Genomic DNA, 17,563 nt, shown 5'->3' with positions numbered 1-17,563 from the left:
CTAGACGCCTCCTTTTGAATTTTTGAGGAGAGGTTATAAAATGTCGACAACAATATTTCCAAATATTATTTTAGTATAACACTAAGTTTAGAAAAAATCATTTTTGTTAGTTAAGTCATCGATGTTCCCAGTCAATAAAGTGTTTCCAGTTTATGTTATTTTGGCACAAAATTTGAAAATCCCTCAGCGAACTCAAATTTTGCGCCAGAATATCATATGCTGGGATCAGGAATCACTTAAGTGACTGGGAACATCGATGACTTTTAAAACTCTGATAAATCTAAAATTGTTGAAGTAGTTTCTTAAAGAATGCAAAACAAAAGCGTTTTTGATACATGTTTTTAGAAAATGTGCTTTTCATTGATGTTTAAGACTGAGGCGACCCAAGTAAAGGATTTTTGACAATTGTAGCAGGCTGAGTTGTCGGACTAAGTGAATGTTTTTACTACTCAAATGTGTTCTACTGAAAGAATGATGAATGAAGAATTAAAGATGATCAGAAGACTCTGGTCATAGCATCTGCAACCAAGCAGTAGAACACATTTTTTAAGACCCTGAGTATACAACCCTGCTATGTTGTTATGTTAGTTGTAAATTTTTAAATAATTTATTTTATCATTCCATAATACAGTCTATGTTGTCATTATTATAAAAGATGAGAGTTGCCGGTGTACTATATTTTGGACACACATGCTCGATAATTAAATGTTTCATCTAATTAGTTATTGACAAATTTTCATTGAAGATTTTCTATAGAGAATTTCCATAAATCTGTTTGAAATGACCTTCTGTCTACATTTTAAAATGAACTAAAAATTTAAAATGTTGATACTTTAGGGGCTCTCATTAAACTTAACTTGTGGCGGTTCATAAAATATCGTTTATTTTGTGGCAGATCATATAAGAGAGGCTAAATATCTGTTAAAAAAATCTGTTCTAGTGCTTTGTTCAGTGCACTACTCTGGCGCTTACGAAACACTCAGTGTTTGTTTTTATATTAAAATCACAATTTTTAAAACGATCCACCCTACTACAGAAGCTTGTATCAATCGAATTATTTGATTTAGTTGAATTTTACGTAACGAGTATTTCGTTGGCCCTGATAATGTAAATGCTGTCCATCGAAATTCCTCATTGCTCATATTGTCATAGTGACGTAAGAAATACAGTTTAATAACAATTTGGTAAATCTATCATGCGAGCAATGGTTCATCTCGTCCACAACTCATTCCGACAATTATAATTAGTTTTACTTAACTTGCCTAACGCATTTCCAATCTAAAATCGAACAAGGAATCACGTACACTAATTAAAAGTTCACATCAAAATCGAGCTTATTGCTCAAGCTTTTATATATTGCTTTGCGTAATCAGACAGTTTCAACGATTTATTAAAACGTTACCATTTTGACAAGTCCTCTTTCGATTTATTGCTTTCATTGTTGAATATGTATGTGGTGCGTGGGGCTTTATATATGGCATATGAACTGAATCTCCCCACAGATAAAAAAATCGATTGCGAATTGTATACGAACAAAATGATGTTGGCATACAAGCAGGGCATATTTTTTTAGAAAATGTTTTCACAAATTTTTTATAATTCTCTACAATTTCTAGAAATTTCTAAAGCTTTCTAAAGTTTCTACAAAATCATAAAATTTCCTACAGGCTTTTAACATTTCAAATGTCTTGCTGTCATTTTTTTTCAAAGAATGTCATTGTGAATTCGCAATGACACAATGAAATTCTCAGAAAAATTTGACAGGGAGACAATTGAAATGTTTAAGACCGTAGAGTTTCTAAAAAAAAACTCCTAAAAATAGACCCTGCTTACAAGAGCATTCACCAGTTTTGGATTGGGGAAGCCTGATACCGATTATTAAAATCCAAAAAAAAAACTGTCAACTGAATTTGATGAACTGCTTTTTTGAGCATCCAATTTTAAAATGATTTTTTTATTGTATTTCTGTCAAAATGTGTATTCTATCAGACAAGGATATGGGTATGATGTCATGTTGCATTTTGTTTGTAAACGAAGAAAAAATTGGAAGAAGAGGAAATCGAAACAATATAACCGCTTTTTTTGAAAGACAGGGCAATTATGAACTGCTTCAGATTTTATTACCGAATCTCTTTCATTGTCAAATTCGAAATGTGTTTCAGGAAGGCAGGTAAACAAATGTATCAATGCAATGACAATGTATGCAGAGCTTTCAGTTTAGTACGATTTGGATGTTTCCATTTTGAATTAATTTTCTTTTTCAGTATTGAATCAGGATAGTTCATAAGGTAAAATTGAGGGAAGGGTTTAGTGTCACTAAACTTTAGTGAGTTATTTGTAGGTAACCTACATCTACAAGACTATACAAATCGCCTTTTTTAGATTTTATCCACTCCACTCCACAGTGACCTACGTGACAAAACTGCGATAAAATCATAAGATTCTGTCCCATGGTTGGCTGGCTGTTTATTGTTGACCGAGTCATTTACAGAAAGAAATTATAATTACATCCAATACCGTTAAGAAAAATAGAAAAAAAAATCGGAAACAATTAAGCTCTAAAAATTGAAAAAAAAAAAAAAAATTCGAACAAAACGTCTCCAACACTTAGACCATCTTCGTTGGACCTCATGTGTTTTATCAACTTTCAGTCCCCTTCTTCGGGTATAGTTAGCCATCTGCTCTCTGTCACGAAAGACAGCACTTCAGGAAAATCTAATTCCTAAAAATAGCCTTAATCAACGCACTTCAAGCAAAAGTGCTTCGAGTGACAGCTGGCAAATAGAGTAGTATTTTGTATAAAAATTTTTTTCCAGATTTCTTTACAACGCAAAAAATTCATGCTTGAAGTGCGTTGCCTAAAGGCATTGTTGTATGGTTCAATGAATAGACAGAATCCATTCTCCTTACGTGAAGTCTATTATTTTTATTATTAAATATGGCGAATGGGCCCATTGTACTACCCATATACGGTGACCCTTTCCATACTTCTTACATTAACGTAGTTAAGAATATTCCTCCAGTGCATAATTTTGACGTTACCGTAAATAAAACGTATAGGTAAAGGCACTCAAGCATTTATAACTCTACAAAATAAATGCTCGGCATTGGCAGCGGCACTGAATGTGTAGTCATTACAAAAACAATTCTATAGAACTTAGTACAAGTTTAACGTTCCTCATTGTCTTGCCAGGCAACTTTGAAACTGAATAGATCATATCGTATGGTTAACGAAAACAAAGTCCGACTAGGGCATCACAATCTCATTGCATAGCTCGACTAGAGCCGTTTGCTTATCGTATGGAAACTATCACGATCTATTGTCACGATCTATCACGAAAGAGCAATAAATTTCAACAATGCGCCAGCATCATGCAATACTACCGCGTAAACAGCTTTCATTCTTGTTTAGAACTTAATTAGGTCGATTTAACACATAAATCGAAAAGAAATTCGCTGAAATAAAAATTTTGTGGCAAAAGACGAACAAAAAAAGTTCGGAGAGCGACGTTAATACGTCGTATACGGCTATTCATCTGTTATCGATAACTACGCCAAAAATAATGACAAGCTCTGCGTAATATGGTTCTTTATATTTATAGTAAAATGCATGTTAAAACAATTGAAGTACAAGATTTAAAATCAACTGAATAAAAATACTTTGATCGATGGAAGTAATAGATCCGGTAATAATACTGGTCATATTCTTGCCGTCTGTAACAGGTCTGTAACACGCCCGCTCTTCATGACGACTTCTCTTTCTTCTGTGAAGTCTAAGTGTTTGTAATGAAGTTGACATACATTCGTCGTTATCGTTTACATCGAATAGTGACGATGTGCAATCACAATTGAAAGTGAATTATTATCGGTTCTTTGAGAAATTTTATTGAAGAAAATAAATCCGTTTACATGTTGCAATCATCCACTACCCTTACCATATTACCTAAGCTTACTTCATATTAGTGACCAATTCCATTATTCCATTCGTACGAAAAATCTACATCCCGCCAAACAATGTGAAAACCGGTTCGATACATCTACACACTCTTAACGGATAGAAGTTTGAAAAATATTTCTTTTGTTTGGGTTTGAGGGAATTGTCAAAATGAGCGAATTTTCTTTTGTTATTTGACTTTGCCCTCGAACCCAGCTGAATATATCTACGTTCACACTGTAGCCAATGTTAAGGTGTCCAATTTATTAATTCGCTGTTTTCCGACTCTTGTATTGTAAGTAATCTGGTGGTGTGTCTGTAATTGTCATTGCCCATCCACTCAACGGTTGTATTGTAACCTCGTCCATTTTCACTGAATAGCCCATGTGTCCAGTTATTAATGCAGCATTGTAGTGTTGCTGTTCTGGTCTGGCAAATTGATCGTAGACTTGGATCGGAACATTGACAACTCCATGTGTAATGTCAACGGTGCGTAAACGGTACCATTCAGCAGATGGGTTAGTTTTGTAGTTTCCGAGCCAATTGCCCAACTTATCGAAAAGACTAAAAGTTGTTATCCACCCGTCAAGGAAGCTCTGCCGCGTGATTCCACAACCTTGACGAACATATTCGTCTTCAACGCTAATAGCTTGTCTCCAAAATTCATCATCTTTTCTCAAACCCTCTTTTACTCGTACAAATTCGCTTAAAATGCGACCCAGCATCGTTGACCAGATAGCCATTACTTCGCCACCATTTAATTCATATTCTTTGAGTTTTTCCACTCGTTGGCGAATCTCTTTCCAATCGTCTGCATCGCCCAAAATAGTCACCTCGGGTATTCCACAAATTCTTAGAAACATTTTAAATTCATAATACCTTTGCAATGTTGCCATCAAAGCTGCACCAGCGGTCAATTTATCATTCTCTGTTGTTGTTGTAAAATTTGGTGTAATCCAATTGGAAACCGTTGGTCCAATATTCTCGTTAATCATAGCAACGATTTTTGTAATAAATACATCGATTGGAACCTCGTCGATTGGTGTAAAAAATGAAACTTCCAGCGTTTTCTTTCCATCAAAGTTTACGAACTTATGACGTAGAGCCTCAGCATTGGCATTCACGTAAAACGAAAATTGGACAATAATCGCTATCCACACATCATCCGGACGTATGATCAAACTGTGATGCTTTCGATAACTGTAGAAAACGGTGTCAACGAATCCGGACGACGCTCTCCATGAGATGGAATCGGGATATTGTGATGTAAAATTGGTACCTTGTATGAAGACCGAACCGCCATGGACTTTCTCGTATAGGGTTGTCCATTCAGCCAAGTGCTTCGTTGGATCAGAATTGGTGTCAGCTTCAACTTTTTCGGCCGTAACGTTGGCATACCATTGAATGGTCAATGCATTTCCGTTTTCACTAATTTCCGCTTCAATTAAAATGAAAAAACTTAATGCAAACGCACAAAAAACCGTAACACTTTTAACTGTTGAACTTTTCGCCATTTTTTCTCGTATTGTTGTGTTAGTTCTAAGCTTGATTTAAGAGAACTGTCTGCAGACTCCAATGTCCTACATCAGTATAAATACTAAATGATTCGGCTGTACCTTGTTATTATGCGAAATACAGTGAGGGCTTTTTCTGAAACACAACACTTCGAAATTGAACTAAATATATTTTTATGGGTGCCTTGAGTAGACGCCGCTGAATGTGTGAATGAACATGGATTCATTGGATTCATTTGCAGCACATCGTGTGGAATGATCCTACCAGTTGGGTATAAAAGCGTCCGAAGTTCGACGAGGATTATCCAAAAGTGAAATTTTAAAAATTGTAACGGAAAAGGTCACTTAAAAATTATTTCGTTTACTATTCCAAAGGGTTCACTAAACTCTTCTGGGATCACCATTTACAGACTTCCTCAGTCGCTTCGTAATCATTTCAGCCTCTGAAAAGTGTGAGATTTTCACTTTCCAATGCTGTTGCTCCATGAAGAAGCGATCGAGGGCGACAGTTATTACACTGTACATCTTAGAATTTGTCGCTATACCAATTAGTAAGAATGTAAGCCTGACGTTTTTACTGTTTCACAAGCCGTGGCTGAGGCTACTGCTGTTTCTTCGCTTAAACTTGTTGACTCGTGTTTAAAATCCTAGATTTTAATATTTGTTTTAAATTTCTTTATTATAACGGTTTGATCGGTTTTACAATTGTTTGGTTGGATGGTTAAGATAGGTTGGTTGGTTGGTTGTTGTTTCTTTAGTTGCTTAACACAGAATGATTCATGATTCTAATTTCGGTTACAGTTCAAAAGTCCATACAATTAATACATATAATTTACGATAGATGGCTCGTATTAAACATTAGTTCGTACTGAATATGAATCACGATTCAAATAACCCCGGCAATATTATAAAACTCGAATAGGACTTCTATCCTCCAACTCACTTATGAAAAAAAAACCGGGATGGCAGCTTGCATGTTTATTTAAAATTCGTTCAGCCTCGTCTGTCGTGAAAAGATATGTCCGATTTCGTGATGGCGCTTTTCAAAAGAGTCCCTCTGTGCACTCTCGTTTATAAGTAACAGTTCGCCGAATATTTATTTGATAAGAGAGGCGATTCTTATAATCAGTAATTTGTATATTGAAGCCACTTACTTTCAGAGAATTTATTCATTTATTTAGCAGCGTCATTCATAATTGAATGTGTAGCATCGTTAGAGATAATTTATTTCACGAGAATTTGGTCGAAACGGAAATCGCATTTGTCGGTGAAACAACAAAACAAATGAAATCATCAAAACATTCTCATGCAACGCAACATTCTCTGAAAATATCTTGATACCGGGGATTTTTCGATGTTTTGGAATTTGTATGGAAAAAAACATCCGTGATTCAATGGCTTGTTCTAGAGTTGTTGTTGCTTTCAATAAGTAATTCCTTACAATTGTTTTTAAATTGAATTTAAGCGCCCGGTGAATATTGTGCGTTCCTGTCCCACTTGTGCATCAATTTTTTAATTTCAAATTACATGTCCACAAGAACACTACATGCCATACCACACCTACCACAGATTTTCATGTATACATTTACGCACTAGTCTCTTATATATCTCATTCGTTGCTGATGGTCCAAACACAGTAGTAAAGTCAAAAGGAGTGACATTCCATCATCCATCATCCTAGTTTTTCTTCATGAGATAGGTAAATCGTTTGTGAAAATTTTTTATGCAGACACTCTTGCATTACTGACCCAGTGCAAAAACTACATTATCTGCATAATCTGTTGAAATTAATCCTTCAATACTTATAATATAATTTACTTTTGTGTAGAACCTTTGGTGATTCGCAAAAATGAACGATTTTTTACACCTCTTGATCTAGTACGTTCAGTACTGCCATTTTGACGTATTGAAAAAGCGAAATCAAAAATATTGTTGATGTTTACAAAATGGTTCGTTGTGTTGATGGAATTTTGTAATAGTTGAAATCAAAACTCAAATATTTTAATATAAAATATTTAGTGTTTGATGACGAAATGTTGTGGAATCGATAGGCCTTATCTTTTCGCAGGTAATTTAATTCATAAACAGGCACATCCAAATTTTCGAATTCTTTTAGGAAAATGATCCAGCATCAACTGTTTACATTAGATTAGATCAGAATATTGCCGGTCCAAACTTTGGGAAATAGATTTTTGTCTTAGAATCGATGCGTTATGATGATATTGTTGTGTACAAAATCCAAGCGACATAAAGATCTCTACTGTAAAATGAAATTTTGGTGCCGCACATCAGAGTTGGATCGGTTATCCGAAAAACCGAAAATTTCGGTTCGGATTAACCCGAACCGAGAATTTCGGTTCGGATTGAACCGAACCGAGAATTTCGGTTCGGATTGAACCGAACCGAAAACTTTGGTTTTGTCGAAAAACAATATGAAATGAAGGCAGACTCGTCAAAATTGATTGATTTCATTATGAACTAACCAAAAAGAAGTAAATGGAGCAATTGCATGATACTTTTATTGAGAATTGAAAATCTCATAAGTTCTTGTGAAATTCGTTTTCTCACAAAAATCGCATGCAATTGCTCCATTTACTTCTTTTTGTTTAGTTCATAATGAAATCAATCAATTTTGACAGGTCTGCCTTCACTTCATATTGTTTTACGACAAAACCAAAGTATTCGGTTCGGTTCAAACCGAACCGAAAATTTCGGTTCGGTTCAATCCGAACCGAAATTCTCGGTTCGGTTCTATCCGAACCGAAATTTTCGGTTTTTCGGATAACCGATCCAACTCTGCCGCACATTGAAACTCTTGGAACATCGAGTAACTTAAAATCGATATACTGACTCGGACATAAAAATTTTGTTCAAGGACCCCCCTCAACTTTCTTTTGTGAACATTTTCTCTGAAGAGACCAAAACTCTACGACGCCATCTTGTCGCCGTACCAACGTCAAAGTTGTTGCTATGTTTTAGCACATTTTTCGACTTTTCTTTTTTTTTTTAGAGAAAATCGAGAAAAACTGTCAGAAAAAGCAGTTTTTTGCTATTTGTGGCCGCTCACAGGCTTCTGGCCGCTCCCAAATGTATTTTATTGGAAGCGCCGACATGAAAAACCCATTAGACACAGATTTCACTCCAATCCATTGATTTTACGCGAAATGACAGCTATTTTAACTTTCAAAAATTCCGACTTTGAAACCACCTAGCGGCTAAGCGACGCATAAAAAAAAATTTTGACACACATTTCCTGAATCAGCATCAAAACCACTACTGAAATCAACGATAAAATCGTTAGGTCCGAGGTTCGGCCTCGGCCCTACCCTAGGTCTCAAGCCGACTTTTCCACATCTAATCACCCCACAGAACACTCCTATCTACTTTTTAGATTTTTAAAAACGACGATGCCCTTCGGGCATCGTTTTTTAGATTGCTGTAAAGTCATGTATTAAGAGCGCAGCGCTTCGCGCTGCGCGCTCAACTAGTGAGTAGAAGTGTAGGATCCGATTACTGTATATACAATATGCTGCATCCAATCTACTGCATCTACTGTAATGTCAAAATGTTCATAAACATTCGTCAAATTGTAATGTGCAGCTTTAGAAGGCTTGAGAAAACTTTTAAAAGCTCGCAAACAAATGTACAAATCCTTGCTTTATTCAGCTTGGTGGTAGCTTACCGCGCACTGGCCATGAGTTAACAAATTTACTGATGAGTTGAAATTTCATTTCGACTATGATTCGCTAGACTTGCTCGTGAGCAAAATGGTATAGTGTTCATAAAGCCATGGAGCCTGGTGCGAAATGGAGTTTTTACGACTCGTTTGGCCAGATTCGATAGGAGCTGATAAAATAATAGTTGGTCCAGTGAAGTGTACTAAAATCATTTAAGGCTAAATTGTCCTTGGTCAAAATGATGAAACTAAATTTATACTCAAAAATACCGCTACCTTTCTTGCATCACATACCACTTATTGTTATTTGAACTACGGAACCACTGGTGGTCAGCTAAAATCAAGCAAATCTTTGACTTGGCTCTCATAGAGTGGGCTCTTTAAATTGAGGGTTTTTAGATTGACCTATAGCCTCTGAGTTAACTACTTTTTTTGTCGTTATCGACAACAAATTAATATCCCTTTCAGTAACAATTTTAATAAGTCACGTTCGAAAGGACAACCTCATTGTATGTACTTGAATTATCAATCAAGCTTGATTGTTTTCTTTCACATTATTTATTGATTCCAATAAATGGTATAGTAGCAGGTCAAACCACGGTATTGCTAAAAATATAAACGTTAGCCAATCATGTAAAATATTACGATGACCATTATGGTTGCAAAGCTTCAAGTTGTGATTCGATATTTTTCAAAACACAAAACCCATTCAACATTAAATTGCGGGTAAAACACAAATTTGTTGAACGAAATGAAATGGCTTTGGAAAGCGGTTTCATTTAATTTTTTTGAATGAAAAGTCCTTTAAAAATACTAAATAGAATCAACATAACAACAACATTAAATTGAAAATAAAATATTAATTGGAGTAAATAAACGATAATTTGGAAGCCTTGGTTATTGGGTATAACAATTCAGATAAAAAATATAAAATATAAAATGCGATACACGTCGAAACAAGTAATAAAATTTGGTGCACAAAATTGAAAAATGGCAATCAAGTAAATTAAAATTGGCAATAAAACCCAGATGCTGTTTTATTTCCATTTCGACCACTAAAAATGCAATCTGTTTGTGGCACTGATTTATCAAAAATTTACAAATAAAATAAACTGAACGGAGCTAAATTATATGTGTGTTCCGAGGACAATAAAAATTGTCGTTTGTCAGCTTGTATAACAGATGATAAAATAAAAAAATATTTCGGTCCGATTCCGATACGTTGACACACAAATTTAAGTTTAATATTAATAGGTCGTCGGTAGGTGGTCGATTGAATAGTATTAAAGTTTAAAGCCACCAAAAAAATATAGGAGATTCAATATCTTATTCGTACGGCTGCCATGAAATGAACACAAAACGAGGTAAACGACTTTCTAAACAAACGTTTTATTCAAGTTAAATGGGAAGCACCAAAAAATTATCAACATGGGTAAACACACCCATTATTATTGTAGATCCTAGACTTTTCTATTCACGCATTTTGAATATCACCAACATAACTATCAAATTATGTTCCTTCTTTTGATCTGATTACTTGCAACAAATTCGTACAGAATCTTTTACTTCATTAGTTTCATCGTAAACTAACCTCATCATAAGAGGGATTCTTTTGAAAAACAGCCTACCGAAATCGGACGCATTTTCCAGTGGACTTTTTTATATGTGCCTAGAAAGGACTTCGACCCTAGAACCCAAAACCACTTTCAAAAAAATTCTTCGAAGCTTTTGTGACTGGTGAAAGGTGATCAAAAACCGAAAACTTGCACTTTTCTTACCAAAATTTCTCCGGGTACACGAGCCGTACAGGGTCGTGTGTCGTGTGGGGTGTCATTAGAAAGTTAATCACATGTACTATTGAGCCAAATAGAGACTCATTGGGTTTAAAATTAATCCACACTGAAATATGTGCAGTTGAAGTTTTCAACCGAAAACTTTCACTTTTCTAATCAATATTTCTCCAGTTACACGAGCCGTACATGGTGGTGTGGGGTATCATTTGAAAGGTAATTTTATGTGCTTTTGGGCCAAATAGGGTCTTATGGGGGTTTGAAAGCATCTACGATGAAATATGAGAAGTTGAAATGTTTAAGTGCCCATATAAGACCCTATTTGGCCCAAAAGCACATAAAATTACCTTTTAAATGATACCCCACACCCCTCTCGTGTAACTAGAGAAATATTGGTAAGAAAAGTGCAAGTTTTCGGTTGAAAACTTCAACTGCACATATTTCAATGTGGATTAATTTTAAAACCAATGAGTCTCTATTTGGCTCAATAGTACATGTGATTACCTTTCTAATGACACCCCACACGACCCTGTACGGCTCGTGTACCTGGAGAAATTTTGGTAAGAAAAGTGCAAATTTTCGGCTTTCGATCACCTTTCACCAGCCATAAAAGCTTCGAAGAATTTTTTTGAGAGTGGTTTCGGCTTCTAGGGTCGAAGTCCTTTCTAGGTACCTATAAAAAGTTCCACTAGAAAACACGCCCGATTTCGGTAGGCTGTTTTTCAAAAGAATCCCTCTAAGTCTTTACTTTTCGTGGATTTTGTTTGTTTCTTTCGTTTTGTGTGTTCCACAAGTATTCTGCTTCATAAAAACGAAAAGAGTAGTAGGGTCGGATTGATACATTGCTCATTATGCAAATCATTTAAGCCTTCCAGTCCCGTGGAACAGTGTCGTAGTGTTGTGCATAGGTTGAATAGTTTTATCAAACTTTGGGGACACAGATAGAAATAGGACCTAGATTTTAATCTTTTAAGAATCTTTTTTGGAATTAATTCACTCTGGGATTACATTCGAATTTTTCGGGACCTTAAATAAAAATCCAAAAAAAAATTGGGAAGTGGTGACATCTGTTGTCGTTTTAATCGTTTGTAGGGAAAGTCGACGATCTTTCCACTGCTACAATTCACGTCGTAAGTGCGGTCGAAATTCAAAATGGAAAGTGCGGAGGTCTTTTTAACGTAGCGTCATTAGCCCCGTACGAAGTACAAAGGGGCTTATAGGTTTACGATGCCGTGTGTAATTGATGGAATTCGAAGCAGACGGTAAGGGCAAAGTGTTTGCCTATGTTCATAGATGACGAATCTGCAATAAAAATTTTGTCTGTCCGTCTGTCCGTCTGTCACGTCGATATCTTGAGTAAATCAAATCCGATTTCAAAAATTTTTTTTTCCCTGAAAGATAGTCGAAATAGTGAGGCTAAGTTCGAAGATGGGCATATTCGGGTCGGCCCTTCGTGAGTTAGGGCCACCTAAGTGATTTAAGGTCTTTTGGTGATATTTATGGCAAAATAAACGATGGAAATGTAAATGACACGGCAAATGATAGGTATTGTCAATACCAATCCAGGAAAAAAAAGTTTTTTAAAATCGGGTAAGTGGGCCGTGAGTTAGGGCCTTAGAAGTGAAATGCTACTAGGGCCCTATGTGTATTTTACATAGAACTCGAGTAAATTTCATTCGTTTTTCGTAATTTTTGTTTGATTTGGAAGGTAATCGAATGCCGAATAGAATGTTGTTGAAAAAAAATTAAATTTGGGTCCTTGGACTAAGGCCACTACTAGGGCCCTATGTGTATTTTACATATAACTCGAGCAAATTTCATCCGTTTTTCGTAATTTTTGTTTTATTTGGGAGGTAATCAAAGGCCGAATAGAATGTAGTTGAAAAAAAAAATAAATTTGGGTCCTCGGACTGAGGCCGATACTAGGGCCCTATGTGTATTTTACATATAACTCGAGCAAATTTCATTCGTTTTTCGTAATTTTTGTTTCATTTGGAAGGTAATCAAAGGCCGAATAGAATATTGTTGAAAAAAAATTAAATTTAGGTCCTTGGACTAAGGCCACTACTAGGGCCCTATGTGTTTTTTACATATAACTCGAGCAAATTTCATCCGTTTTTCGTAATTTTTGTTTCATTTGGAAGGTAATCAAAGGCCGAATAGAATGTAGTTGAAAAAAAATTTAAATTTGGTTCCTCGGACTGAGGCCGATACTAGGCCCTTCAAAAAAATAAAATTTTAGGGCGATTTGAAATTTTTGTTTCATTTGAAAGGAACGTCGTACGGGGCTTCGTAATTGCGCTATGCGCAATTTGTAAGATGTACATATTACATAATAATTTTACTTTAACTACATTAACCGGCGCAATAGGCTTACGATCAAAGTAGGGTGACAGACGCACTAGGGTCACGAACGCAATAGATATACGGGTTTGTACGGGGCTCAGTCGCAGCAAACGCTCCGACTGTTCTGATGGCTCGTTTTCATACAGGGAAGCGTTGAAATGTATTTTTTGGTTCACTTTTTCATCGAATCGTTCACTTAAAATTCAAATTTTAGGCACACTTACGGCGTGAATTCGTTCTCAATTTCATCGTAGATTATTTTGAACCGATGTCATAAATAATGGGCTTTATGTAGAAATGCAAATTACAAGATGACAAGATCGGCAGTAGGAACCTCACGATTTTTTCATCTTTTTTTCTTGAATGTTAATTTTAATCTGATTTTTTATCTGTATCCATATGTATCAAGTAGTGATTGATTTTCATGTGAAATGGGGTCTTTTAACATCAACTGTACAGTTACTGTGCATAAAATCGTTTTTGTAGTGTGATAAAGCCTTCGGTCAAATTCGAAATCTAGTGACTCAATTGATGTCGAAATGTATGTTGGTATTTCTATTTGAAATTATCTTACTAAAAGTACCATTTTACCTTACACAGTGCACTCGAAACTTCCATACTGTCGAAGATATAATATTTCACAACAAAATCGATTTTATTTTTATGAAAATGTTCTGTGACAGGTCCGGTCCACAAAACCAAATTAATAATTTAATGTACCAGAACGGGAGAAACGTTCCATGACAAACCATAGATACAAAAGCCGCACTTAAAATACAATAGTCATTTTCAATCCCATGTCTATTTTTCCCTTTTTTTTTGGTGCGCTATTCCGTGTATATGGCTGGATGTGTACACATATGTGCAAAAGGAAACAATAAATTGTTTATAAAAAATTACTTCTCAACAAAACATAAATTTGAATTCCACACGGACATTTCTTCAAACGATCAAAAGCGAACCACACCACACACATACATTTTTGAAGCGTTTTTTTCTCGTTCAACATTTCATTTTATTTTTTTTGGGAAAACAAAACTTTTCTGACCGGAAAATAAAACATTTTCTATGATTACCGTTCTATGTGATATATGGGTGTTGTATAATGTAAATGACTAGCGTACATCTCATATTGAAATAAAATATATTTCAGATAATAAAAGTTTTTGTTGTTTCTGGTGCTTTTATTGTATAATTCCATGTTGACCCTATACCTCAGATAATATGCTGGTCCGTCGCATTCATTTTATGCTATGTATATACACACAGCCATGGACTATATTGGGTTCACAATGTAAAACACTTTACTATTGCTAAGAACAACAGAATTTTTTTTTGTGGTCTCATGTGGCTACTTTTGTTGTATAAATCGTGTATACTAGACCATTGAGGACGTATGTCACTGACAACTATACTTATGCGATTTATTCGAAATTGAAACGGTTCAGCCAGTTATTATCTCCCAATACGAAGTTTTTCGTTTGGAATGGAAGCTTTTGGTTTTTAATCATTTTTTAATTTGATGAGGTTTAATAGAGTAGATACATTTTAGTAGCAAGTACTTTTTCCATATTTACCGGTTCACGACGATTGATGTTAAAATCAATGAAGTAAAAGATTTTGTATGAATAATATCTAAGCAAAAGACTGCAGATTCAATGGAAGTTAAAACCACACCGTGTTTTAGCCAGCTCATACTTTTCTGCTTCTCTTTGATGATAGATGTTTTTGTCCATTATGTAGGAACAATATGACAGCATGATAAAACTATGAGCTAGAAACAAGTGAACATATATTAGGACGGAATGACCGTATCAGTATCACACAAATGGAATTAAAATTTGCATCTAAAATGACCGCTTTCACCACCATTTCTCTAAAAAAAAACTTCACAAGGAATTCACACCTCCGTTTTCATCAAACAGAAATTGTAGCGCCACCGGACATTTTAGATACACATTTTATATGTGGAAATTTTCTATACGGCCATAACCTGTTATAATGTTCATCGTTTAACACAGGTACGGTGAGTCAAATAATTTTTAATTTGGCATGCCACGGAATTCATTACTTTATTGGTCTACATTTATCGAACGGATTGATGTTAAATCTTTTACTTCAGCAGTTTTATCATACGTTTCGACGTACATTAGTCACAGCTTATCGTTTATTTTTGACGGCACAGTCTCAAAAAATGATATCCTCACATCTTCATGAGATAACGATGGATTTACGGGGCTTGAGTTTAAAAAATAATTTAATGAATTCTGTGCAGTGACGGGTTTCTGAAAGTCCAACACGCTCATTTCTAGTGCAAATCACCTTTAGTTTTAATCAAACAACTGTTGATAGTTAAAATCGTGCTAGGTGTATCCTTTGAAAGCAGAAACTCAAATTAAATTTTAAACAAACTGTAACTCCCATCATCGTGTTAGAGGCTATAATGTATGTTTTGTTTGTGGATCCAACCCACTTTGAATGACTTCTAGTAATTATTTCTTTGAAAATTTGTAAGTTTTTATTTTTCATTGGCTTTGTGGTCAGGTGTTTCATTTTTTAATAATTTGCCCTCTGCTGCTGCTGTTAAAATAAAACTTGTTGGTCAGTCCGTAGTAGTAAGTCGTTGCGAAACCTGGTAGCCATGGAGAACAAGTACAAAATTAACTTATCCAACACAATCCACCAAATGAAGAAAATTTATTTCATCGTGGGCCTGTGGAAGACCAAGAATGGCATCGCTGTCGTTTCGCAGTTTTTCTTCTTTATGTTAATTTCGTCATTTACTCTATCGGTATTCGTCCAGGCTAACATAACTGACAAGAAAGATGAGTCTGTCTTTCTCACAGTGACTTCACTTATTGGCATACTTCAAGTGTACCGAATATATTACGTTATTGTGAAGCAGAAGGGCATTCTTGATGTGTTGCATCCGGTTAGTGTTAACAGTACTAACGATTATGACACCTACTGCAGAGCTGACAATAAACTGGAAAAATTGATGACCTTTGCTAAGAATTGGATTTACGTTTCACTTTTTCTGTTCGTTGCTGTCACAATTGTACCGTTACTTAAGAAGCGGCTAATTTTTGATATCGCATTTCCGTTTGACTATAAAAGGAATGCAATTGCATTTTGGGTCGCGTATGTTTATGTTGCTGCGACATTTCTTCTGTCCGTAACCCTGATTTTGTTTGTCGTAATAATTATTTGGTACATGATGCTCAACTTTGTGGTGAAATACGAGATATTGGGAAATAATTTTAAAAATTTGGGAAGAACAGTGGGATCGAAAACGAAGCGTTTGGTTAGTTCTCAAATAAAGCATGACCTCTACTTCCGACATTTGATTGAAGCAATAGGAAGTATAGAAAATATTAATGAGTGCGCAGTTATACGTCACTACTCTAAAAGGAATTTTTATTAACTTTTCATTTACCAGGCTTCTCGAAGAATTTGGATCGATGTTTTCCAATTTGTTTCTACTTCAGGTCTTCACCTCTAGCTCATGTATATGTGGAGCAGTTGGAACGTTAGCTTTTGTAAGTAAATTTTTCACTAACTAATGGAGACCATCCTGATGCAATCGTCAATTTCGTAGAGCCGTCACGAAAACATACTTGAAGATGGATTTTATTTCGTTGTCCTATGTTTCTGCTGTTTCGACACTTTCACTCTTATGTATTTGGGCAACGAAATACAGTTATCATTTGAAAGATTGTCGTATTGCCTATTTGAATCCGATTGGATAGAACAAACACAATCATCCAAGCTATGTGTTCTTATCATAATGGAACGTCTAAAGAGGTCACAGTTGTTAATCGTCGGGAAATTATTTCCTATGAACTTGCGAACGTTTGGTGTGGTAAGTACAAAATGTTTTTGTAACTTGGCTACGGAAACCCTGATTCCAGTATCGAATTGGGCTACTTTTCGACACTAGTGCTGAAATAAGATGTAAAAGTTGTGTCAATCATTTTTCATTTTGTAACCAAATTACATTAAGTCTTGTTTGATACGCTTAACGAAATGGACTCCATTTAATGAAGGTTGTCACACATCTTGCACAAAAACCTAGATCCCATTTCGTTACTTGCATCGAAAACGGATTTTCATTTACTTTCATTAGGCTAACAACCATTTTTACAGATCGTAAACCGTGCGTACAGCATGTTTAATGTCTTGCAAAACATGGCAACGTAATTATATCGACAGTGGGGTGTTTTATTTAATTAAATTAGAAAAAATAATCTTTAATTCATTGACATTGTTAGATATTGTAGTAACTTAATAAACTCTTTAGCTC

Source organism: Bradysia coprophila, chromosome IV (genome assembly GCF_014529535.1).
Source record: "Bradysia coprophila strain Holo2 chromosome IV, BU_Bcop_v1, whole genome shotgun sequence".
In the NCBI taxonomy this organism is placed as follows: domain Eukaryota; kingdom Metazoa; phylum Arthropoda; class Insecta; order Diptera; family Sciaridae; genus Bradysia; species Bradysia coprophila.
This window is presented reverse-complemented; position numbering follows the sequence as displayed.